Source organism: Halichoerus grypus, chromosome 4 (genome assembly GCF_964656455.1).
Source record: "Halichoerus grypus chromosome 4, mHalGry1.hap1.1, whole genome shotgun sequence".
Taxonomy (NCBI): Eukaryota; Metazoa; Chordata; class Mammalia; order Carnivora; family Phocidae; genus Halichoerus; species Halichoerus grypus.
In genome coordinates, this window is record NC_135715.1 from 182,155,733 (window position 1) to 182,181,989 (window position 26,257).

Consider the following 26,257-nt stretch of genomic DNA (forward strand, 5'->3'; position numbering starts at 1 on the left):
GATGGGGACACTGAATCATGAAAACTTGGATTTCAGTGGCATCGTGGTCTCATGTGACCCTCAGGCCAGATAGGCCTGGGAACATTTAGACTACATCTGAGATTCAGATGTGAGTCGGTAGGAAAATACATTTTTTTTTGTAGATAAATAGTGAGGTTTGCTTAAACAGAAATGCGAGATAATAGCTGTTTATATGAAGCTCTTACCCTAATAGATACGGATGTGTGCTTTTGTCTTTAAATAATAATCAGAGTTAGAACTGGAGACAAGAAGAAAATACTCCCTTATTACAACTCGTAGCTTTCTCTGAATTGAATTTAAAATACCATTTTAAATTCTGCCCTTAGTTGCGGGCAGAAAGTTCTTGCCTTTCTGCCCGCAGCTCCGATGCGCGCGTGCGCACGTGCACACACGGGGCCCTCTGGTGTGTGACTTCAGCACGCCCTGGGATTTCACGTCCCACCTCCAACTGTCCAAATCCTCCCCCCGTCCCGAGTCGTCAGGGGCACAGGTCCAGAAAAACAAAATCACCTTGTCACAAGGCTTTCCTGTTACACTCCTCCAGAGGCCACTTCTTCCTCCTTTGAATTCCCATGATGTTTTATCTGTGCCTCTCATGGAGCTTATCTCTTTCTGGCTTGTATTATAGTTGTTTGCGTGTATTAGACATCATGGTCAAGAGGAAAGGACTGCTGGCTGTAGAGGCAGACCTGTCTGAGGATGGATCCCAGGTCCATCCCTCACTAGGTGGGTGGCCTTGGGAAAATACCGATTCTTGGAAGCCTCCTTTTTTGGGGGGGGCGTGCAAAATATAAAAATAATATTCTCTCTCAGAATTGTTTTGAAGATTGGAGATAGCATACATAAAACAGCTCTTGGTAAAATACCAAGAGAAGTCAATCACTATTATTATTATTATCGTTATTTGTGATGTTATTCTGGTTAATTCTTATGTCCCCTACCAAAGTATTTATTTATCCATTTCTTCAACAGGTATTTATTGAAGACAAAGTCTGTGTCAGGCACGGGGGGCCTGCGTGGAGCAAAAGACAGAGGGTTTGCGGGATAAAGGCAGAAGGCAAACAAGCAAACTAAGAAATACAGAGATAATTTCAGATGAAGATTGCACTGTGAAGAAACTCAAAATATTTTGTAGAGAGCAGGAGAGGCAGGGGAGATGAGTGAAGGCCACTCTGGGAAGGGAGCTTGGACTGAGCGGTCTCCTGGTGGATGGGAGGGAAGCGTCTATGAGAAGTTCTGAAGCCAGGGCATTTCAGAGGAGGGGGCAGGAATGTGAAGGGTCTGGGTGGGGAATGAGCTGACAGCCGAGTGAGCGAAGGAGAGCATGCTAGAGGTCAGGCGGGAAGAAACAGGCAGGGGCCAGTCCCTCAGAGCTATGCTGGCCCTGGTCAAGCGCACAGATTTTATTCTCAATGGGATTGGGAACCTCCTGAAAAGACACGGTTCCCTGGCTTGTATTCAGGTTTCTATCTGCCATTGTGTTTGCCTCCTGAAGAGCTGTTAGCCAGTAGTGGGCCCACAGATTTTTGTGAAAGGTAGAGAGGAAGGGAAGGGAGGAAGCCAGGAAGGGAGAGAGAGAGAGCGAAGGAGAGCCGGAGGGAGGGAGAGAAGATCCTAGTAGACACCCGCACAGACGAATCTGATGGCTCTCCCCCTTGTCGGTGCCGCAAGGACAGCTCGAGGCTGGCCTTGGTAGGTAGAGAAAACTTTCATCCTCCTGTGAACATTTGGTGTCACACTGGTCTCTTCCCTGGGGTGGTCCCAGATGGCGGTGGGGGCTGGGGAGCTGGGAGGTCTTCCAGAAGAACAGGCTCCTGGCTGCCTCTGGCTCTCAGGTCACAGATAACAACTGTCAGATGGTCTCACTGTGAAGCAATAAGCTTCCCCAAAACAAAGAGGCCGGCCAAGCTCCAGAAAAGCTGCAGTCTGGACAAAACACACAAGCCTGGAAAAAATTAAAAGTTCATGAGCAACTGAACGAAGCACCTCGGGGAAATGCAAGGGGTTAAACGTAAGCACATGATGTTCCCGGGCCCCTGAACGCACAGCAGAAAAACAATCGCACATCCTTGGTAAGGGGGGAGAAAGAAAGCAGGAGAGAGACAAGTCAGTGTTCCCATGTGAGAACTAAAAATAATGCCGTGTGAGGTTGGCCCGGCCCTAAAATGGAGGGAAAGAGAAATGAAAGGCAGGAGAAGGCATGAAACAGGATGAGAGGACGTTGGCCAGAGGCAGGGCCTGCTCAGGGCTGCCGGGCTTCTTTGTCTTGGGCAGAAGGCTCCCTCCACAGCGTGGGGTGGCTGAACCTACCCTCTTGGGGTCCCCTGGACGCCCCCCTCTCTAAGAGCCCTGTGACGGGGAGAACCTACCCTACAAATGAAGCAGAAACGACAGCTTCCTCTTCAATATTTTTTCTTCATAAAGTTTGATCTTAAATATGAAAAGAGGTGGGCTCAAGCCTGGCCAACCCCAGAGACCAAATGGTGCAGGGGGCATTTGTTATAGACAAGCATCCCCAAAAGAGTGCTGCAGTAAGACCAGAAGAGCAGTGTTTGGATGAGCAGGGAGTGTGAGAGGATGAGACCCGGGGACCCAAGCTGAATCCAACGGAAAGGTTACGGTGCCTGGATGGGAGGCGAGTGTCCCGTCCCGGCTCCTACCTTGAGGAGAATAATGCAGTAGCTGGAATGAAAGGTAGAACCAGCTAACGTATTTGTTGTTCTTAATGCCCAGGTTCCTCATGGGTGCCAGTCTTGCACTCAGAAAGCTGCACGAGTGCATTTCTAAGAAACCACACGGAGATCACAAAATTCCACCTGGGGCTCCGTCATCAACTTTCCCTGGAGCATGGGCCTTTTTCGCCAGAAATACAGAATAAAGACCAGGCAAGGTAGACACCTTGTGTCTAAGGCCCTTTAAAAGTTACAGAAATAAAAAGATAGACCAAACCGCTTTGGCACAAAGGAAGAACTATCGTCCAAAAGTCGTGAAAATATTTAGAATCAAAATTACCATCCAGGGTCTGCATGCATAGGGTGCCAACTATGGGCAAAGCATGATTCCAGGCGCGCTGGGTATGGCGGGAGGACCTATAATGCGTACCAAACCTTTGCAGAGTAAATAACATCATCCCCACTTTATACATGGTAAAACTATAGCTCTGAGAAGCTAAGCAATTTTCCCATGGTCTCTTAGCTAGTAAACAGGATTTCCTGGTTGGCCTAGAACTGTTTAATTCCAACACTTTCCAACCCTTTCCTAGAATAAAAACTTATCTCTCCATGACCGCAAAAGGAAAAATTAAATGGCAGATTTCAACTGTGTGGTCATCTTTGTTGAAAATCTTTGATAGTTGGTAATGTTTTCATTGGAGGCTCAACATTTGTATGGAACGCACACGGTGGGCATTCCATTACTTGGAATACCATAGTGTGGTTTCCTATTTTGAGTTTGTAATTTCCAAAGAGAAATGCTCTTTTTCAATTTTTGGCTGAGGGTTTCTTTGTGTCATGAAGATCAACTCCTTTGCTAGGGCACAGAAGAGTAAAAATAGATTTCCCGTTAGTAGCAACAAGTAGGAGTTGTTTGTCTGCCAGAAGGAAATTCTTTCATTCTTTTCCTGCTTCAGTTCTTTTTCTGCCAACAATTAAGCAAGGTTCATCATTGCGTGGGTCTGAGCCAACTTCACGAATGGGTGGCGTAGGTGGTCACCTACTAAGATGACCTCAGGGATGTAAAGCCAAGGGTGTTGAACCCGGAAAAGAGTTGAGAGCACCAGCCAGGCAAGGACCCCCACGCCCCAAAAACAAAGGAGAGAAAAAGTTTAGCTTTGATGAACTTACTCAGAATTGGAATGATTCCGAAAATCTAGAAAGTGAGGTTATCATTAATTTAGCAAGTATTATGTCATTGTCAAAGTAAAGTTTTATTTTAATTTCATGTAGAAGAAAGGGATCGCCTCATCATACTCCTTTTCAAGGCTCAGTGCCTATAAAGCATTAAATCTGCTTCAACTAAACTAAATACCCCCTATTAAGCCCCACATGGATAGCTAAAATCCCACCATTAGCAATTACTTTCTGTTTGCCAAAGTGTTCTCTTCCTTCTGGGTATGTTTTCTTTTTTGAGCCAAATGCCCTGGGAGCTAATACATTGATGTCATATACCTCTGGAAAAAAAATAGTTTATCACATGTGTTTTCTCCACTCCAGAAATACCCTGGACCTCATGAAAATATTTGGTGAAGGAGAGTACCCCACCTCAACCAATGTGTACAATTGAAGAGAGAAAGCTCTAGAGATAAACTTTGCTGACCTAATTATTTTTGACCTGGGCCAGTCCCTAATTCTATACCATTTGCCAGGGCATCATAAAAATTGTAAAATTCTGTGATTCCAAGAAACTATCTCTCTGCTCTGAATCTTTGGTGAATCCACTAGAAATCACAGTCCCTTCTCCCCACCCCCCCGGGGGGGGAGGGGATGAACACTGACAACCCTGTGAAAAACATTGCTTCAGATTTTCGTGTTGACAAGTTTCTGAACCCCAGGTTACGGTTAAGTAGCCCTCATATTTTATAAACAAAGAAGTGGAAGGCCAGAGAGAAGCGCTTTGCCCAAAGTCACACAGGTGGTGGCAAAGCAAAGACAAGAACTGAAGTAGTCACACAGCCATTAAAAGAAATCCCCCCCCCTCCCCAAATCAGATTCCTGTCTGTCAAATATTTCAGCAAACACAAATAGTAGAGTTACTCGATTCAGGGAGAAGTTTGTTTAGCTCAGCCAAACTCATTTTATTTTTCAACAGATGAAGTAAGCCAGATTCAGAAGTCTACACTTTTGTTCACATATGGGGCATGGGTCCCTGCTAACTGGAAAAGTTGGTGTGTGGTGGGGATGAGAGAGGGGTGTAAAATTAAATGAACAATTCAAATTTAAACCAGAAACATGCTGCTGATAGAAAAAATAAGTTGGGTGTTTTAGATGCCTCATTAACATTTCCTCCCTGAATTGGGGTGTGTGTGTGTGTGTGTGTGTGTGTGTGTGTGTGTGTGTGTGTGTGTGCTTTTGGCTGCCAACTTCTGTGACAAGCAAATTTGAAGCTGCATTTAACCTGGTGAGGAAAATCACTTAATTAAGAATCAAGTTTTAAGAAACTAGTAAGAGACGTCCAAGTGACACTTTCATCCTGACTTCACCAGAAACTCTCAAAAGCACTGGAGAAAGTTGGACATGGGGGTGAGGGACTCGGGGAGGGGCACAGGTTGTGTCTGGAGTACTGAACTGTAAATCAGGAACTTCCCACATGGCATTTTCTGACAACCTAGGGTCATAAATGTAAACTCTATATAAATTCTATGCTGTGTGTGAGAGATACCCTCACAGGTTTTCAAGGAACATGGATTTTTGTTGTTGTTTCCATGTCTTTCAATTATTACACTTTAAAAACAAAGCTCTGGACTTCACTGGAACTGAGTTGGGCTTCCAGCTCTACACTTACCCACTGAGTGACCTTAGACAAGTTCTTCTCTAGGCCTTTGATTTTTTTTTACTCTCTAAAATGGTGTTTTATATAATATCTACAAGCCTTTGGAATGAAAGTTTACACGGGCACATGAGCTGATCCATGACCAGACAGGCACGTAGCAAAATGCTCAGTAAAGGTGAGCTGGGGGGTTACTTGGGTTTTCACTGTATCTGATCCAGGGGAAGTTGTGAACTCATGGGACCTTAGTTTCTTGACTTTACCTGAGAATAAGAAGTTGCACCAGACAACAGGTAAAGGACTCTGCCCAGCAGCAACACTTTGTGATTCTAGGATGCTTTCTTGTCTCTTTGAAAGTCAGGACTTCTCAAATCTGTGCATCAGCTTCACACACTGCATACTGGGCCCCTGGAAGAACCCCCCCAAACTCGCCAGGAGTGGATTCCATAAGGAATCCACTTAATCAATCTGGTATAAATTCAATTTTAAAATAAAGTCACAGTCAATGAGAGTGGGACTAAAATACAATTTCCTTATCCGTAAAACAAGTGGTCCAGATCTGAGATTACTTGCAGTGGGAGCTCCAAGGAGGCAAGAACTGTGTCATTATGAGGGTATCTCTCACACACAGCATAGAATAGTTCCTCAATATTATTGTGGGTGTGATGAATGAATAAAATATTAATACTCTATAATAATTTAAAAAATACCCAAGGAATTGTCTTCCTAGCTAATGACTCAATTTATGACAATGGCTCTTTTTCTTTTTTAATCCAATAATCCTGAAATCTCTTATCTTTGTCTTGTAGGTTACCAGGTATTATCTTCCTGACTGGAATTCATGCCAGGCACTGATTTCAATTCTCAGCATGGCAGCTGATGACAAGTTAGAAAAGGAGACTGGAAAAGGGTGCCTGTTTGTTGTCTCTCCGATTGGTTGAGGATACTAAAATCTACTTTGAACTCCATTTGGAATTTCTTGAGGAAATCCAACCCTCCTCAGAAAAGCACAACCTGTAATTGGTTTCTACCCCCTCCCCTTTTTTTAGCTGTTAATCTAGAAGTACCAAGAAAAAAGTATCATCCTAGATTTACTCTAATTCAACTCTACATGCCTAACTATAGAAGTATTTCAGGATTTGTAAATGAAGTTTAAAGAAGTCCTTTAGGTAGCTCAGTGACCAACTGTACAGGGACTAATAAACTCTGATAAATTTGATCATAAACTCTGTCCAACAGCAATATATTGGTGGCTGCAGAGCTTCATGACACTCTTTCAGCACATTGGGGAGAATTCCAGAATCCCAGTGCACAAAACTTTGCCTCATCCCAAATATCTCTCTTGAAAAACATCAGTCATAGGGGTCAGCAAACATTTCCTTTAAAGGTCAGATAGTATTTTATTTGAGGGGCCATTTGGTCTTGGTCCCAACTACTCAACTCTGCTGTGATAGTGTTACATGCAATACATAAACGAATGAGCATGACTGTGTTCCAATAAAACTTTATTTACAAAAACAGGCAGCTGGCTGGATTTGGCTTACAGGCCACAGTCATCTGACCCCTGATTGACTGATCATGGCATGGTGTGATGTAATATAGACATGTGGGGATTCACTGAGATTCCCATCAAATCCCCTTTGTGTTTTTTAAATAATATTTTGTTTTGTTTTGCATTATGAAAGTAAGACATGATCATTGTTAAAACTTACGGAAAAATAGAAAAGCTAAAATTAAAATCATCTATAATGCCATCAGACATACCACTTCTTAATATTTTAGGATATTTTGTTTCATTTAGGATTTTGTTCCATAGACTCAGGATAATGCTGTATAATACTATAAGTGCAAGTTTACTTAATGCCTTTATTTTTATACTATTTCCTACCTAAATTTAGGCCAATTTTACTAATTTCTACTTTATAGAATGCTTTTTCCAGACACAGTGAGGATCTCCAGCAATATCATTTCTTCTCTCACATTTACAACTAAGCTCATGATGCTTCAGATTTGGAGCAGTACACATACAGAAGAGATCAGAAAGGATAATGCCTAGTGAACATCAACAACACGTTCCTCTAAGCTCAGGGTATAAAATAACCCTGGAGAGATGTGTGTTCTGGGGAAACAACTGATTACTAATACAGTCTCATGAGGTCTGTGTTAAAATCTATTTGGTATCAGCTCTTCAGGAAATTCTGTGCAGTTCATGTATAGTCCAAGCTTTGAGAAGCACTGTGGATTGATGAGGTTCAGGACATGCTACCCCAAAATAGGACACCTTGACATATTATATATTTTAAGCTGAAGAAATTTAAGAAAACAGCAGAAGCAGGAAGATCATTCTGACATTCTCCTGTGAAACAGGTCATGACACCCTCATGTGAGTGGTGCCTGCCCAACACCCACAGGAAAAAAGCGTACTTATCTCTGAAGACAAAGGGGTGTCTGAGAAGAATCAGAATTAACAGGCTTTGCTGTTTCCCTGTTTACTACCATAGCCTCAGACTCCTTAACCTTTTGCTTTCCTCCACAATTGCGCACTTTTCATCAAACCAAGCCTAAACATCCTCATCTAGCTGTTTCTTTGGATCTTCATTCCTGAGGAAAGCGCCCATGTTATGCAAAACTTAGACTGAATACATTTGGATGCTCTCCTCCTGTCAATCTATCTTGGTCAGTTTAATTTTCAGGGACCTCAAAAGTGGAGGAAAACTCTTTCCTCCCCTGCAGGGTCTACCAGGGAGGGAATTCCTGGACTGGAGGTGCTCCCACCATTCTTTCACTTCAGGTAAGGTCTCGTTCTTCAGTTCAGTTGAGACTCAGGCATCCACCTCCTTACGTGTTTCCCTCTGGCCAATCATGGTCATTTATCTGATCATCCATATCTCTAACAGAGATTTTAAGAAGCTCTGATTTACTTCTGTTTACAGAGTTAATACATAAAACCTAATGCCTAAAAACCCAGGGGTTTGGGTTTTATCTGGCTTTCACATTTCACCTGCTGCCCTTGTTCCTAAAATAAAGCCGAGTATTTCTATTGTTGCTGCAAAGGGGGGTACTTATTGAGAAAAACAATAGGGAATCAGAAAGAGATTTCTGACACAAATAAACTAAGCTAGGCATAAAGATAAAGACTGGAAACAAACCTGATGAGGCCCTGTTACTTTGTAGGGTGGAAGTTGTAGGATGGACAGAGCTTCACTTTTGGGCTCTGTGAGATCATACTTGCTCAGCAAATTCATGACACAAGGCAGCTGGAGTGATAAATGCTTTTTGTGTACAGAACTTATTTTTTGTTTAAGTACTTGGAACCCAGAGACTTGTAGCGGCGCCGATGAAAATACAGACTCGGCTGTCAAGCCATCCTCACTGGAGAGGCTGCTCTGTTGCATCGGAGATGGTGACATAGACACGCCCCTTCCCCCCTCTGCTTGCATATCTGGGAAAGAGGGATAAAGACAGTACCTACCTCTGGGTTACTGGAAGGAAGAAGTGAGATAATTGATGTGAATCCTGGTAGCTAACCTATGATGAATGCAGAATAAATGACACTATTTGTAGCAGAACCAGAGAGATAATCCCAAATTCTTGATTATTAATTCTCGCAGGCCCTTTATTGATGGTTTACTTGATATACTTTGTTTTTGTATACGTGCAGAAGGCAATAAGACAATTATGCTATAAATTGCACCACCGATCCGTTCCAACTAGACTTCCTTCAATTACCGCCTAATAGTTGATGTCTGCGTATGATTTCAATAGAGGTTAGAGTGATGTTTGCTGTGTGACACCACTGGGAGGGAAAAATCAGTTGTGGTCATTGTTTTTCTTTTAAAAGTAAATGGACACAGTTAATAGACAGTGAAGATGAAATAATGACTTCAAGCATTTATTCAATCACGTTCTGTGCCCCCTGGGAACAATGAAGATATCATTTACAACGCTGGGCAGAGGGAAGACCCCTCTAGCCTGATGCGCCAAGTAAGAAAACTCAAGCTTCTTACTCTCAGTGGAGAAGCATGCTTATTAAAAAAATGAAATTAAAAAATTAATCTTCAATCTGTTTCCACAATGTTCAATAATTTGAGTTTGCCCTAACAATGTAAGACACACCAATCATCTATTTAAATTGTTCGAGCAAGAAAGCTCAGTTGGGAGAAGGTGGGGGAGTTGGCTGTTTCTCTATTGGCAAGGTGGCTTATTATTTTCAAAAACCATCAGTGTCCTATCCCTTCTAGTGGTGAAACAATCCAAAAGGTTCTGCTGGCACAGAAATCGGGCTTTCCCAACTTGCCCACCATGAGTTACCTTTTAAACACACATTCCTAGACAGCTCCAGGGAATCAGCATTTCTAAGTGACTCTAGTAATCCAACAAGTTTGGGCAGCCCTTCTCCACAGTGGTTTTCAGCCCTGACCCTGTACTAGTCTGGAGAGCGTAAAAAGCGGCAGCCCAGCCCATAGCCACGACCAATGCCCAGACCTCACCCCAAAGTGAATCAGCACCTCTGGACTTGGCCCCCTGTGCACAAACCCTCAATGGCAATCTGCATTTGAACAACCTCTTGGGGGAATCCATGTGCAACTGAAGGTTTTGACAAGGCTGTGAAAGGGCCTATCAACAGAACATCTAACTTTCCATCCCGAGGAGGATGGAGTTTTGCTCCCCACTCCCTCTTCCCATTTTACCACTACCAACAAAAGCAGCTTAAAATCTTTCCAGATGTCTATTTCTTTATCCTCTTGGCCACTGAAAGCCAACTGAAGAGGGATAGTGTGAGGCAAAGCTCTCTGTTCCAAAATCATTTATTAATTGAAGTATGTTAAATAGCGTCCACCACTCTTACCCAAATGCCCCAGCAACTTTTAATTGGCAGTTTCTGTTTCATGTCCCAAACCAAAAACATTAAGGATCACTAGCATTCACATCCTTGAATTCATTTAGACAGTTTTCTTTAATTAACGATGAAGACACTACAGTTCTAAGTACCAGACAGAATCAGGGGGAAAAAAAAAATTGAAAATAAGCATAACACTATAAAGAAAACTCAGAAAAGTGAAACACTTCTAAATAAAAAGTATATACCTGGCCTGGTACCCATTACATATATACATAATACATATGTTCTACACGTATATACAATAAATGTTTTGGTAGCAACACAGACCATGCATTGGTCCTTCTGTACACAGATGAAGTAGCACCATCGGCAGCACCACCATCTGAAGATGAGAAACCCAACTGCACATACATTAAATGAAAAAATATCTATGTATTTAATCTGGCCCACCCTGCAGCCAAGAGGTGTAAGGAAAGAACTTTGTAAGAAAAATTGTTCCGGGAACTACATTCTTAAGCCAATAGCAAAGCTCTAAGATCAACAAACAAAACAAAAACAAAAACAGAACAGCACTAAAGATGCCTATACAAATACAGACAAGTTTTCCTGTTTACTGAATTTGTCCTATCACGCGCATATTGGTTAACGCTGGGGAAATGAACATAAGCAAAGAGAGATTTAAATGCCAGGTGAATGGCAAGGATCTAGAACACCAGAGCTCCTGGTGTACACATCACAAATGCCAAGTCATCAACAAACGATGAAAGGAAGACAACTCTCCAGCTAAGTCATGTTTTCTAATCTTATTAGCTGATTATAAGCTCTTTATTACTGGTAAATTCCTTAAGAATAGGGTCAAACACCTTCACGATCTTTCTACCTCCTCTCAGCACCTAACTGGATGCTCTGGTTACAAGCATTGGGAAACCCAACATGCCATCCGACCCACACATTCTCTACCCATGCTTAGAAGATGGATGGACAGAGCTATAGTGGGAACTCCCAAGATCTTATCTGGCTTGACTTTGGAAATGATCAAAGGCACCAAAGTCTCTCCAAAACTAAGCTCACAAGACTGGAGGTCTTTCTCTTAGTATTGGCAAGGCCATATTTCCTCACCTCCCAAGAAGTGCATGCTTCTTCTCCTAAAGTTTTTCAGCAGCCTTTATGAATGCAGCATTACCTCCTAGGTACACACGATGTCCTAGGAACCCTAACTCCCCCGTCAAGTCATTGCAAAGAAGCGATTTCATGTTTGGCTTCCATCCACTCTCCTTCGCATGCCTTCCAAAGGGTCCTCCTCTCCCCAGTCAAGGTCTTAATTCCCACAGTGTCTCTGGTTTCAGGGCCTCTTTGCGTGATGGACTGACCCCACAGAGCTCCGCCAAAGCACTCGGAGCTCTTCCCATTTGTCATGGCTCTACTGTCAGTGGATGATGAACTCCCCTCCCATTTTTAAACCACCTGCAGCAAATAAAATTAAAGTTTTCAACTACCTGGCATATTGCATTCAGGATGCAAGACTGAACAAAACAGGGCTTCAGTATTGTGCAATACTGTTCCTTACAGTATAGTAAAATTGTTTCCTAGTACTTTAAATGTCTCAAATTTAAAAGACAGGAGACAATAGGGGAAAATAAAGGTTAAAAATCTCTACTTTTGGCTAGATGATTTTTAGTAAATCCATTTTTGCAGTCAACCTAGATTAGTTAAGAGTCCCTGACCTTTGAAAGTTAGCAAGAAATAGCCACAAACGTAACATCGGTACTGAATTGTCATTATTGACTCAGGTGGTTGATCATTAATGGATTCTCTTCACTTCTAGCTGGTTCTAGGACTTTTTTTTTTTTGCCCAGAATGAAGATATCATCAAAGTCATGAACTATATTTGTTCTTTCCACAAAGGAGAATTTTAAAACTCTGCCTAGGTCTCTAAGAAAGAACACTGTAAAAGGTTGGTCTCATGAGGAAAAAGCCACTAACTTATAGGTTAACCAGAGGCCACGAGAAGCCCCATTAATGTAATTCCTTGGCTGGCCTACAAATACTTGGAAATGGATAAAAGCCAGTTTTCAATAGGAACTGAACACAAGGATTTTAGCAGCTGATGTTGCTCAAGGTCAACCCCTCTGTAGGCAGAGCATGCGTTTTTGCCTTAAATACCAGCAACTTCCAGTTTTAAATTGGTGAAGTCTGATACCACCACCAAACCCAGCTCAGGGACCACTAGAAGCAGCTTATTAAATAAGAATTTCTACCTTTATGCTATTTGACTCAACAAAACATCAGAGAAATTAACCAAGAAATGGCTTTTCCAGTCTGTTCACTTCTGTTCTCACCCAAAACACGTTGATATTCTATGTGCAGAGGTATGTCGGTAACACATATTCAAAGTATAGTTTCCTTGAGAAATAATAACCAGCTTTACAGGAAAACGGTCAGGGCTGACTTTGTTCATTGATGTCTGTGTAACTACTTATGCCCTCATTGGAAGAAAGCAGGACAGCTTGCTTTCTTCCTACATTAGCAGGAGTAGTAGTCAGAATACTTGCAAAAATTTAAGTTGGTTTGACCAAGAAAGTCGTTTTTATAAAAGTGTAAAAAAAAATATTCGTAGCAGATTTTTAAAATCGGTAGTGTTCTCGCCTCATAGGAAATGATGTAATTCAGCAAGTTCCTTGAAAACAATGGATTCTTATGACTACAGACCTATTCATCTTAGAAATTGATGAGCATGCAAATGATTAGAATCTGCAACAATGAACGTCGCACAACAGTCTGTGAGGTCCATGCCGTCCGGTTGAATTAACAGTAACACAGGCCTCAGCAGCATGAGGGGTTCCATTTATCTCCACTCCCTGTTGAGTAGAGTAGGGGTCCCCCCCGACCAGCTGGACGACGGGCAGCAGCCCCTGCAATGGCCCCCAACCTTGTCCCTTCCTTGTAGCCCCTCCCCGACCCGGGGAGCTCAACCCATCAGAGAAATGAAATGTTGCTCCTCTCCACAGCAGGGCTGGGAACTTCGGATAGTTTACATGGACTCTGAGGGAGCCTGACCTGGGCATTAATTCACTTAACCTTTAGGAAGTTTCCTGGCAAAAAAGATTAAAAACACGGTAGGCAGTATCTTTAAGTACGTCCACGGCCTTTTCTTTTTCACAAGGAAAAATTCCAAGATGTGTGTGCTTTCCAAACAAGAGGACGATTAACACCTTCACTGCTGGCTAGATGTTTCAGGAGCTGGTCATTATGCTTTGACAGGCTCTCTGTACACTGGGTTTTATTAACTAATCGCTAATAGGCCAGTACCCACCAGGGCAAATGGAACCGCTTACATTCAGTTAAATCATGTAACATGGGATGGTCTCAGAAAATAAAGAGAGAAGCGTCCTGTGGAAAGTGACACATAGCCCTGGTCGTGATAAAAACCATTTTTCTGGAATTTTAACTTCTGGTTAGAAGTCAAAGACAAGCACTCACTTGTCTTACCACCTTTCTCGAGAAATGCCAGAAATAAAATACCCTAACGTGTGCACGGAAAAAAAAAAATGGTAGCAGGAAACTTACAGAAGTGGGGGGAGGGGGAGAAGAAAAGATCGACAGTCTCTAGTTTATTATGAATAGAAAGAAATTTCCAGAATTTACAAACACCCACATTGTTCATTCCAAAGAGAGCTTTTGATTTAAAGGGATCACCCAAGTCTCCTCCTCTTTACAGTATATACAATGGAAGACTTTGATTTCCTTTGCTTGTAATTTTGCTTCCATTCAATGGCCAATTTTAAGCTGACACTTGAAAATACCCAGGAGAATATATCCTTCTTCAGTTTAATTAACATGGCCTATTGCCTTACAGGAAAAATACAAAATTAAGATCAATTCTTGTAAGGATCTCAGCTCAACATCAGGGCTATATTACAAGAGATAGTATCCGCAAATATAACTATACAACTGAGAACCATCTAATGGCACTATGATTCTTATTATATTATTTTTCTGAATTACAATCTTAAAACAAGGATCGTACCCTAGTCTACTCTTGTTAGCCTTGTTTTAAGTATTTGCTCCACTCTTTACAACAGAACATTGTATACCTCAGTTCCACATCCAAAAAAAAGATGTGCTGTAAGAAAAGTTACATTTTAATTAAAAAAAATTACACATATAAATCAAAACCTATGTTAAATATTTAATAGTCTCTCCACCCAACGCGAACAGTTTTGTATGAAATAATTTACAACGATGCTTTGTCATACACAGTTTCAGCAGCAGATGAAATGGATCTTGTAAATGCAATGAGAGTAAACCCATTCTCTTGTGACATGGTGGTGGGCCCATCAGCTCACGTGGCCAGCTAAGTCCTTAAGGTTGAAGATGAAGTTTATGCAGACTCATAGTTCTGGTGTCACAGTGCTTTTTTGCTTGGCACAATATAGTACGTGCAGTTCAGTCAAGGAGCTCCTGAGGATTGTAGAAAGTAAACAAACTGAAATGGATGCATCGTACCATCTACTGAGGAGGAAGATGTGAGGTCCTGGTTGTGAATCATGAAATATTCAGAGTCTGGGTACCCATGAGGAAAGGGAGGATTTGCTGAGGTCATTCAGGTCTTCATTCTGAAAAGGAAAACGAAAGGATTTGTCACCACGGGCATATCGCAAAACACACGTTGTATCAGTTTTTAAGGGTTTTTCTTTAAAAAGGAGGCGGTATCGGATAGGCAGAAGTCACAGGCACGAACAGTACTGTGTACTTAAATAAAATCAACAAACTGTATTTAACTTTTCCCCCTTTCAAAATGCAAGAGTCTAAAGCAAATACAAACTCAAAATAGTCAATATTGAATCAGTCAACAGATCGATGGGATTTGGAGGTTTCAGAGTTTAGTAACACAAAAACACAAAATACTTTGATGTTCTGAGGGTCCAAACAAAAATGTGAATTACAGTTGTTGTGTTAAAGTACTATAAAATATGGTAAGCAGGTTACAGTCAGGCTATGCTTCATCTTCTTTTGGTTCAAAGTCAACTGCAGATTTTAAAATTTGAAGTTGCGGGGCCTAACATCACAAAATCTGAAGTCAGTTTTTAATGTGACATGGCTCGACGTGAGGATTTTAGATGCAGAAGGAGACCCAAGTGAAACAGGCATAGTGAATCATTAAATTAAAAAAAGAAAGGGATTCTGATTTAGATCTAATAGAAATGCTATTCTGGCAGAAGCACATTGCTTCTATGCAAGTCCAGAAGGCAGACCTCGTGGGGCATCACCCATGCCCTTCCAGAGAGGAGACCCCTTGTTCAACCTCATAAGCCCTCTTTTGCTCTCCAGTATTAATATTAGATAGGCCTTCTGAAGCCCACATTTTTTATGTATTTCAAAGTTATCTATACATATCAATGCTTATAGAATGGCGCTGAGTAGATAGTAAATATTGCCGAATGGATAACTGGTTGCATTAAATACTACGGGGGGATATAAAGCTGAACTCTGCTACAGGCCCTGCTTTCTAGAAAATCTAGGGAGGAAGGTAAGCTCCATTCATAAATAGAAAGAATGCAAAAGAAAAAGGGGGTAAATCCCATGGCAGATGCGCAGGAAAGAAGCTTTAGCTGCATGGAGGGAGGTAAAGAATGCTTCTAGCTGGGAAGAGAAAGGAAGTACCTGACACATCTGGCTTGGCCTGGAAGAAAAGGAATAGCTTGGGGATGTGGAAACGGGATCGTATCTTTGCTGCTTCAGGGCTGTGTCCCCAGGGCCTGGCGCACAGTAAGGACTCACTAAATACGAGTGGAACAAATCAAAGGGACAAAGCACAGGTCCCACTGATAGCACGTGATAAAACAAGGCCGGGAAGGGTATGGCCACGGCAGGCCACATGGAGAAGGATGCGTTGTGTTGGATCCTAAGGTATGTGAAAAGGGGTCGAAGGAGGTAAATCTGCAAATGTAGGTGGGACAGATGGTGAAGAAACCCGAATGAAAGGCTAAGGTATCTTTTTCTAAGTCTAGGGACAACCAGGACATGTTTCAGGATACATCCAGGTGTAGCAGTACTAATCCATGTCAGCTCCAAGAAAAGGAACAGAGTCTACAATCCATACAATGTATATGCTGATCAACATAACTGTTTTTCTCTCTCTTCCCTTGAAGGAGAGTATTAGCTGGGACCAGTCAGCATTCACCATTTGGCTTTCATGTAAGCTGAAATTTACTAAACATGGACTCTACTTTATGAGATTTCTGTTGTTGTTTTAATATTAACTCTGCCCCTAAATGACAGGTGAACAGTCTGTTTCTCTATAGACAAACAAAGACTTCCCATGGAGACACCAATGTAAAAACAAAAAAGGACTCCAGGCTTTATCCCTCTGATTGCCAGAGAAACAGGACTTACTTTGTGTGGTTCCTACAAGTGAAAAGAAAACCCATCCCTTCAAAAACCCTGAAGACTGATCTCCAGATCTCTTACTTACTTTCAAGTTTTTCCTGAACTCACACTGCAATCTATCAGAATGTTCCTACAAGAATATCTAGACAGAGCTCCACACAGCTTCACAGCTCTGGGCCCGAGATGAAGTGGGAAGTCCACACTTTATTAAAGGGCTTGAGATAAACAAACAAACTGCTCATTTATAGAAAATGGGGGGGGGGCAAGCGAAGGGCACACGGTATGCTTTTCATTTTATAGCTGGCTCTCATCCAGAATGGCTGAATGCACAGCTCAGCACAGGAACAAATTGTATCCAGTTTTGTCCTCACACGTGCCAACCCCGCATGGATGCAGAGGGGCAGAGACTGGGGGCCTCTCTGGGGAGGGAAAACCCTCTGGCTTTGCCAGATGCTGAAATCTATTGCTCTGGGCCACTCTGAACCCCTCCCTGTAATTTCCCACAAGTATTTATGTTCAAAGAGCAGGAAACAAAAGGATCTACCAATGTCACCATAAACTTGCCCTCTAAAGTCTCAGCATACTACTTTTCAAAGCCCTTTATCGTAAATCCTGATCAACACATGTCTCAGCCCCTAATGCTACCTACTGGTGCCATCAGCTTGGGGATCTCTGAAAAAGCGAGCAAGTGGGAAAGAGGGAGGTTATGCTGACAGGCAGGGGATGGGCACAGAGGAGCTCAGCAGGCAACAGAGGCCGGGAAAAATTTCAAGCGAAAGTCTGAAGTTCACATCTGTTTATCTTTGTTCAAGGGCGTGTGTGTGTGTGTGTGTGTGTGTGTGTGTGTGTGTGTGTACAGAAAATGTAGCTCCTGGGTAAATGATACGGATTTTTAACAGACATCCCTGAGTGAGAACTGTCCTTTCCTGCAGCCTCTTTGGGGTCTGTACACTTATTTCAAGCAAGCAGCCATCGCTGGAAGCATTTTTGGAATGCTTTCTCAAGTTCCCATTTCTTTTTTGTGACTGCCTTCTCAGCCTTGGGTGTATTCTTTTGAACGGTCTCTCTAGCAGCCGGTCTCGGCCCTTTGAGGGCACATTTGATCTGTGGAAATGGCCAAAAAGCTCTGGGAGCCAAATATGGTGAATAAAGGGGCCGATTAAGCCGGGTAATGGTTCCCAGTGAGGTATTATCTAAATCCAAAGAACCCCAAAACTAAAGTTCCCAAAACATAGCTGTTCACAATTGCTCTGATGAGCTTTGTTGGAAATGAACTCTGAGGACATTACAGACAGACCTTAGGGTAATGTTCATGGGGCTAACGTTCATTTGCCTTTATTCCCGCCTCTACACAACAGCGGTCAAGAAGGCCACAACTGCACTCGAAGAAAGGCCCGCATGCAGATCATACATTTTTGGGATATGTTTTTAAAAAACCAATACCGGGGCGCCTGGGTGGCTCAGTCGTTAGGCGTCTGCCTTCAGCTCAGGTCATGATCCCGGGGTCCTGGGATCGAGTCCCGCATCGGGCTCCCTGCTCCTCGGGAAGCCTGCTTCTCCCTCTCCCACTCCCCCTGCTTGTGTTCCCTCTCTCACTGTCTCTCTCTCTCTGTCAAATAAATAAATAAAATCTTTAAAAAAATAAAAAACAAAAAACCAATACCGATACTAGGCTCCCGCAGTCATTCAATTCAAGAAACATCTGTTGACTGACAAAAAGGCAGCGATAAGGACTATCCTAAGCACTGAAAAGGATGACATGGGTAGAGGTACCTTTGATGCACTTTATATATACAACCCGGACTGACTCACACCAACCATATGAGGGATATATTGCAACAATGTTTTACAAATACAGAAACTCATCTGTAACACCCATGAAGTGGAAACAAAAAAGCAAAACATTTCCTTGGAGAAGAGCTGGGCAAATATCAAATGGTGATGTTCCTAGGATACATCCTCTCTAGTTACCTCACTGGGGAATAACTTCTGAACCCAGAAAGATGATGCACCTGTCACGAGATTTAGTAGCAGGAAATTACATTTTGACAAAATTTCATCGCCACATCAGCATCTCTTGTCCCCTTCCCTGTGTCTTCTCTTAAGATAAAACCCACCTAATCGTGTTGCCGGTAATGAAAAAGGTAATTTTTAAAGCATTATCAAATAAGTCAACACTTGAGCAATGCTACTTGAGACCTATGGATTACTGCATTATTGCATCCGGTAGGAATTTACATCTTCCGGACTTGACCCACTTAAACTATGCCTATGAGAGCTGAGAAACAGATAAAGCTTCTGCTTTCCTTCACACTCAGCCTACTGATTAGGCTTCACTGTAAAGCAGCTGAAAACAGCGAAAGATTACGATGCGTGTACAACGAAGGACCCACACCCTTTCAACAATGAATTTTTGGTCCAACCCATTGACTAAAAGTTTTATCTTGTATTCAAATGCCTGGAAACCTCCTGCCAATTTGTTGAGTCAAGGGCAACACAGTTATAAATATCTGGTTAAAGCATGACTAGCAGTCTACTTCCACTAAGAAATTAGAAGTAAAATAGTCTTAGTTGCTTGGCTATTGTCATATACCAAAATGTAGCCACAAAGTAACTCTTCCTCACCCAACTACGGGTGAAAAAAAAATGACTACCGTAATGACTTTTCTTCAATGGAGATCATTGTTTGAAATCTTATATTGTAGATTCAACTAGAAAAATTGGTATAAATGAATTCCTCCACTTAAAGAAATGTGTCAAAACAGCACATTTCTCTTTCACTTAAAATAAACAGCTGTGACTTAAAAAAAAATTCTTGACTATAATATAGAAAATTTATAGACCACAGGAAAATGTAAAGAAGCAATAAACATTTCTCGAATTCTTGTCACCCAGGGAAAGCCACGGTTCAGATGTGGTTCTAAAGCTACTATTTGCTTAAAGGACTTGAACTTTTAAAATTCTGCATCCAGTGTCAAAAATGTTTCAATAGGACAGGAAAATAATGTTCCCATCATATTTAGATCTTCCCTGTTCTTAAAAAAAAAAATCTGTGATGGGAAGATATTTGAAATGTTAACCAACTTTTAAACGTTCTTGGTATTCTATTCCTTTCCCTTCCTCCCAATTCATTGTGTATGGGGAGGAGTATGGCAGTTTGAAGTAGAAAAAGCCTCTGGCTTCCTGGCTTTGATGTCCAAAAGCCCACGTCCTTAAGGGAACGGCACAGGGAAAGTATTCAGAACAGGAGGGGAGGATTCCTCTCAGAAGAGAAAACGGTTCCCCTCGCCTGGGAATAAAGAGAGAAATGGTCGGCGTGGTGTGTAGCTCCATACCTGGTAGGACGCTGAATATGGCACCTGTGACCTCTCTCTATATCTTGTCTTCCCAAGCCTGTTGATTTCTGATTTGACACAATTATATTCAACTGCATAGCACTACTGTGACCGCAATTCATTTCTTCAGCCACCTCATTGATGCTGATGTAGTAATTCATGCTACCACTCATTTAAAGAAGAGCAAGTCTTCTAGAATGCTTACCTATTCATAAGGCACCTTACAAAAACACTGCAAAAGTATTCTGCTTTTAAGCATACCTGATTCTGGTGAACAGGCCAGCAAATTAAAAGAAATCATCAGTATAAATAAATTCATAGTTCTGGGAGCGTAGAGGTGCCCTGCATTTTAACATTTACACTATTCAATCTCTGATGGATAAAGGAGACCGCTGACCCATTTGATGGGTATGAAACACTTATTAAAGAAGTTTCCTGGCTTAGAGTTTGGTTCTACCACGGGGGGATTGGATGGCAGCATTTAGGGAGGAGCTCAGTCCTGTTAGCTATGGTAATCACCCAAGTAAAGAAAAAGCTAACCAAGTTAACCGAAGCTAACACCAAGTTAGAAAAGCTAACTCCAGCGGGCTTCACGTTCTGGACACAGGGAGAATCACTCTGCTCTTTAGAAGGTACACCTGGGAAGTGTCGGCAAGCTGAGACTCTGGTAAAGGACAGACCTAAGTGGAGAGAGAGGAGAAAGGGAGGGAGGGAGGGAGGGAAGGAAGGAAGGAAGGAAGGAAGGAAGGAAGGAAGGAAGGAAGGAAGGAAGGGAGGGAGGGAGGGAGGGAGGGAAGGAGGGAAGGAGGGAAGGAGGGAAAGAAAGAAAAAGAAGAAAAAGAAAACAAAAATCAAGGTAGGATTGAACTAAAGAATTTCTTTAAAAGGTTTTGTCTATTTGTCAGAGAAAGAGGAAGAGAGAGAGGGAGCACAAGCAGGGGGAGCACCAGGCTCCCCCCTCAGCAAGGAGCCCGATGCAGGACTCAATCCCAGGACCCTGGGATCTTGATGCGAATTGAAGGTAGATGCTCAACCGACTGAGCCACGCAGGCGTCCCAGAACTGAACTAAAGAATTAAAGTTAGAGATTAAGACCACAAGACGTTTGCTACTTTATGTTAACAAGAAGCTAAACCAACATCTTTTCAAAGAGGCCAGAACAGAGCTGGCAAGACTTGGTTTCATGGTCTTAAAAGGCAAAGGGTAAGTGACCAGCCAGGCGGGTGCTTTCACGGGGCTGCTTAAGGAGCACTTTGCCTGGTGCGAGTCACATGGGCGAGAGCGGGTGCAGATAACAAGGTTGCCGGCCGCGCCTTCCAGCTAGCAGGGCTGCCAGGCAGGAACATTCAGGGAGAGCTGCCAACATGTGAGAGGCCACCTCGCTCCAGTTCCCCTTGTGTCCCAGTGAAAGTCCTTCTGGCAGGGCTGGTGACTTCAGGAGCCCACCAGCGAAGAAAGGCACATGTATTATGAAAAGAAGAGAAGAGAGGGGCTGACCCAGGAGCTGACCCCCCAGCCTGTGCGCCCCCGCTGGGAATCCCAGCAGCGTTACGGACCTCTCCCGCCCCAGCAACAAAGGGCAGGAGCTGGGGCGGGAAACTTGTCAAGAGGGTTTGAGATTTATGGAGAAGACAGATGAAAACAACAACAACAACATATGGTTCACAACAATTAAAAGCATTCTGCCAGGGGCGCCCGGCTGGCTCAGTCCCTGGAGCGTGTGACTCTTGATCTTGGGGTCCTAAGTTCGAGCCCCACGTTGGGTGTGGAGAATACTTAAACATAAAATCTTTAAAAAAAAAAAAAAACAGTATTCTGGCAATAATGTATTAAAGAAATCTGAAAAAGCATTCAGAAATCTTTTAAGCCGAAGAATATTCACTTTAGTTATTTCCCATTCTTTTTATTAATAGGGAGTGTGCTGATAAAGCAAAAAATAAGGTAAATGGGGGGCCAACACCATAAGAGCCCTTCCCCCATCCCCCCGCAACGTAACTCAAAACGTCTCCAATCTCTCTTCTACTGAAATTAGAATGCATCCCCCCATACATGACAGTCAAGGTAGAGGAACTCAGAAAAACAATCCCTCTCCATTACAAGTCAGACCACATAATGTAGAACAGGAAGCTTTAATTTTAATGGAGCTCAACCAAAATCAACCTGTTGCTTGAAGACATGAAAGTAATATGACGCCTTCTTCCCTACCTGAGAAAACAAGTCATAAAAGTCGGTCTTTCTTCTCCTTTCATGGGACCTATTTCTGCAGTATATTCTCGCTCCTAGGAATTAAATTCCAGTTCTGAGGTTTATAGTTTATATTGTAATTTCACACCAGTTTGTTGATTTGTTTTGTTTTTAATGTTCAGAAATACAGGATATAGGTTTTATTGGTCTGGCTTTGATACAAACCAGTAGACTTAAGTTAAAATCACAACTTAGTTTACAATGTGGTGTAGAGATAGTAAAAAAGTGTTTGCAATACCGTTTCTGTAATTAGGCAAAAGGGAATCCAGCGGGCTCAGCCCGGTTGTACTGCCTTTAATTTTTCTGCTAAACACTGAACAGATTTTGCATTCTTTGCACCCTCCCCAGAGTCGTATCAGAAATGGCTTCAAGAAAGCAAGGGGCTGATTTTACATTTGAGTAATTGTCTGACTACCCAATTGTTTCTTATCAACCATCAGCAGCTTTTCCGTAATAGCCTAAGAAGCACAGCACAGAACAAGCGTTCACACAGACAGCCCGGGGTCTGCAGTGGGCTGAGGTAAGGATCATTAACACCACTGACATCACTTTTGGCAGCCAGAGAAAAAGGAAAACCTGTGGTTAATCTACTTCCTACTCACCACAAGTTTCAGCCGGAGTCCCCGATAATATGGGTTGTGGTTGACTTTATGGAAGAACTTGGTAATGCAAGAAAAATGTACTGAACCGAACAAGCATCTTTAAAAGAAACCACGAGGTACCTCAGCTGTGTGGCCCTGATCTGGAGGTATTCTGGTCATTAAACGGGCCTAATGGAGGGCAGGGCCATTCCCAACTGTTCCCAGTAAGGTCAAGCTCAATAGAAGACTTTCCCTACTGCGCACATCTAATTAACATCTCCTGGAGGCCATCATCATAAATCACAAAGAAAAAGGTTTTACTCTTTGTCTTCCTTCTTGCCTTGAGAAGGCTAAGGGGAGATTGTGGGGAAGAATTCGATACAGATTCTTCACAGTTAAGTGAGCTGTTGTTATTTCTGGGGTCTAAATGATGAATGAAAACTGAATGAAACCGATTGAAACTGGTCATCAATACAGAAGTATAGGGAAGCATATTTCAAATGTATTCAGTGCACAACTGTGGCTTGTCTTACCTTAAGAATTCTTGTTACAGAAGTGCAAGTCATAAAGATTTCTGGGCTATGAAAGCAAGCCTTTTTAAAAGTCAATGTGAAGGCGGATGGAAAACTGTCCCATCCATCTTAGGCTACAGAAGGCCACAGGTGGGACCTCTTTGTAACTGGGTTATGTTCAAGATAAGGTGTAACATGGCTCGCAATAAAGTAATGCAACCTTGAGTGATGAGTATCCTGTATGGGATTCTCAATCCCAAAATGTAATTTAGGAATTTCAATCCAAAAAAGTTACTTTGAGAAGGAGGATGGTCCTACCACATGGCTGTTAGCTTTTTAAAGCCTGATCAATTTTAACTCAAAACTTATTTCCAAGTTAAAATTTAAAAGGAGACTAAGACAACTTATATGATCTCTCATTCTTTTCTTTGTGACTTCGGGCACGTTACTAACTCTCTTCCATCTCAACATTTTCATTTGTAACACCGGGATAACAATACCCATTTCATAGGGTTATGCCTTGAAGTTAAATGTGATAATACATGAAAAATTCTCATCGCTGTGCCTAACACACAATGAGCCCTCGAACATTAGCTCTTATGGTAAGAATTCTTATGAAGAACTAGATAGCCCTGGATCTCCGATTTTTTCCTGATAACCTGAAAACATACACCAACCAAAAATGCATTGGTGGAACTAACAAGTAAGAATGAATCCATTGGCCAGATGCCAGCCAAGGGCTGAGGCCAAAGCCCAGATCAGAATGTGTTTTGGGAAGGGAGACAACAATATTTGAGAGAGGGGGTGGTGGTATCACGGAAGTGCCCAAACAAAAAGAGAAGGTAAACGTCATAGAGGTAAAGCTAAAAATAAGACCCTGGGATAGGATTTTAGACAAAGACCCGTCTACCTACACAGGGAACAGCAGGAGTTAAATATTAGGACAGAGAGCATTAGCATATCTTTGAGCGGATCTTAAATTAATGCCATCTAGAGAAACACTGCTGAGAGCCCACTTCTCTTGCTTTCTCAGAAGACATTAGAAGCCTGAAGTCCTCCCTCCCCCCATCCCTTTTAAGTCCCTGCTAATGAAAGACTTATAATGCTCCATGAAAGGATTCACAAAGGCTTAAATGGATGTTCAGTGAGATTCTCCTGCACTATTTCCAGGTTCCGAAGAAGCATGTTTCTAATTGTTGGGGGAGGAAATGGGTGGCTTTTGTTTCCGAATTCTTGTCCCCAGTCTTGTGTCTGAAGGAACAGAATAGGAGTGTGACAGAGGCAGTCAACGCTGCCTGACTTACTTGACAAAAAACTGAAATTGCTGCCAGACGCACACGGCTAATGGTTGGGGAGCTAGTGTGTGGCGGGGGGGGCGGTGGGGAGGGGGGATCTGGAAAGATAATCTGAAATAACTGATAATGTAGACATTGCTTGCATCGCTAAGGTCTTTGAAGCAGACAATGATGCAGATTTCTAAGTGACTGCAAACACTTCCCTATTGTCCAGGAGAAGGAGGCCAAATTCTTCCCGTTGACAAGGAGCGGCTGACCTTTCACCCGCTGACCCCAGAGTTCGTGGTCCTTTGCTTTCATCTCTCAAGTCTCACTTCCACGTTGCTCTTGTTCCTCTCTCTGTTCCCCATTATCTGACAGCTCGGCCATTCACTTTTTCATTTGGAGAATCTGCTGAGAAGTTCCCTGGGGACAGGATGCTGAACTGACCTACACCAGCTCCTGAGCTGGCTGCCTGGCTGAACTAGAAGCCTCCTGAGGACAGCTGGGACAAATTCCTCACTAAGAGGTGGTGGCAACTCTTAACTTCTCATAACTCATAACTCATAACTTCCTTATGAAGGCTGTTTCTCAGGGGCGCCCGGGCAGCTCAGTCGGTTGAATGTTCAACTCTTGATTTCGGCTCCGGTCATGATCTCAGGGTTGTGGGATCGAGCCCTATGTCAGGCTCCATGCTCAGCAAGGAGTCTGCTTGGGCCCCTCCCTCTGCTTCTTCCCTCCCCCAGACCCCTACTAGCATGTGCTCTCTCTCAAATAAATAAATCAATCTTTAAAAAAAGAATATTTATCAGTGACCCTGAGGGGATCACAGCCCCAGGGGCGATAGAGGGGGGTCTGTGAAGGTGATCCTCAGGCCCACCGGTGTGCCAGGCAGGGAGCTATCTGGATTTCAGCTGAAACACACTCATGGGGCTAAACCACTGTTCTCTGCGGAGACCTTCTAGCCTCCAAGCATTTCACTAAATCTCGAGTTCTCAATTCGGGTGGGCAGGAATAATTTCTCCCTACAAGAGATGTTTGGCAATGCCTGGAAACATTTTTGGTTGTCACAACTGGGGTTGGGATGAGGTGGGAGAGAAGCTGTTGGCATCTAGTGGGTGGAGGCCGGGAATACTCCTAAAACCTCCCACGACGAACAGGACGGCCACCTACAACAAAGAACTATCTGGGCCCAAATGTCAAGAGTGCCGAGGCTGAGAAACCACGCTCCAGAGCTGTTGCCGAAGCCACCAAACGTGCTTGTTAACTGTTTCTGGGGTTCACACCAGTTCCGTGGGAGAGAGTGAGGGAAGAGGTAGGTGTCCTGTTCCAAGGCCTTCCTTTATTTATGATGGCCACACTTCAGAATCCCAATGGGTACACTCCAGGCTCATGGCCTTTCGCAACTTGTCACTGCTGGAAACTTACTTTTGCTGTATCCCATTCCCTTCCTTTTCTACTAGAAGATAGCCGATCTGATTAACCAGTCCAGGCCCATGTTTTCCTCTGTCCCTCCTCCACAGGAAAACAAGAATGTCTGGTTGGGATATAAAAGCAATGACTAAAGAGGGGAG

The 26,257-nt window shown here is 42.8% G+C and overlaps 2 protein-coding genes across 2 annotated transcripts in view; one reads left to right on the forward strand and one right to left on the reverse strand.

The window, feature by feature from the left end:
• Positions 1-26,257, forward strand: part of RHBDD1 (rhomboid domain containing 1) — a 683,913-nt gene that overhangs the window by 458,986 nt on the left and 198,670 nt on the right. The gene's annotated exons all lie outside the window — the stretch shown is intronic.
• The window catches only part of IRS1 (insulin receptor substrate 1), a 62,853-nt gene continuing 47,039 nt past the window's right edge, over positions 10,444-26,257 (reverse strand). The window contains exon 2 of the mRNA XM_036073842.2: positions 10,444-14,964. The gene's annotated coding sequence lies outside the window, so the exon portion shown is untranslated. The remainder of the gene's footprint in view (positions 14,965-26,257) is intronic.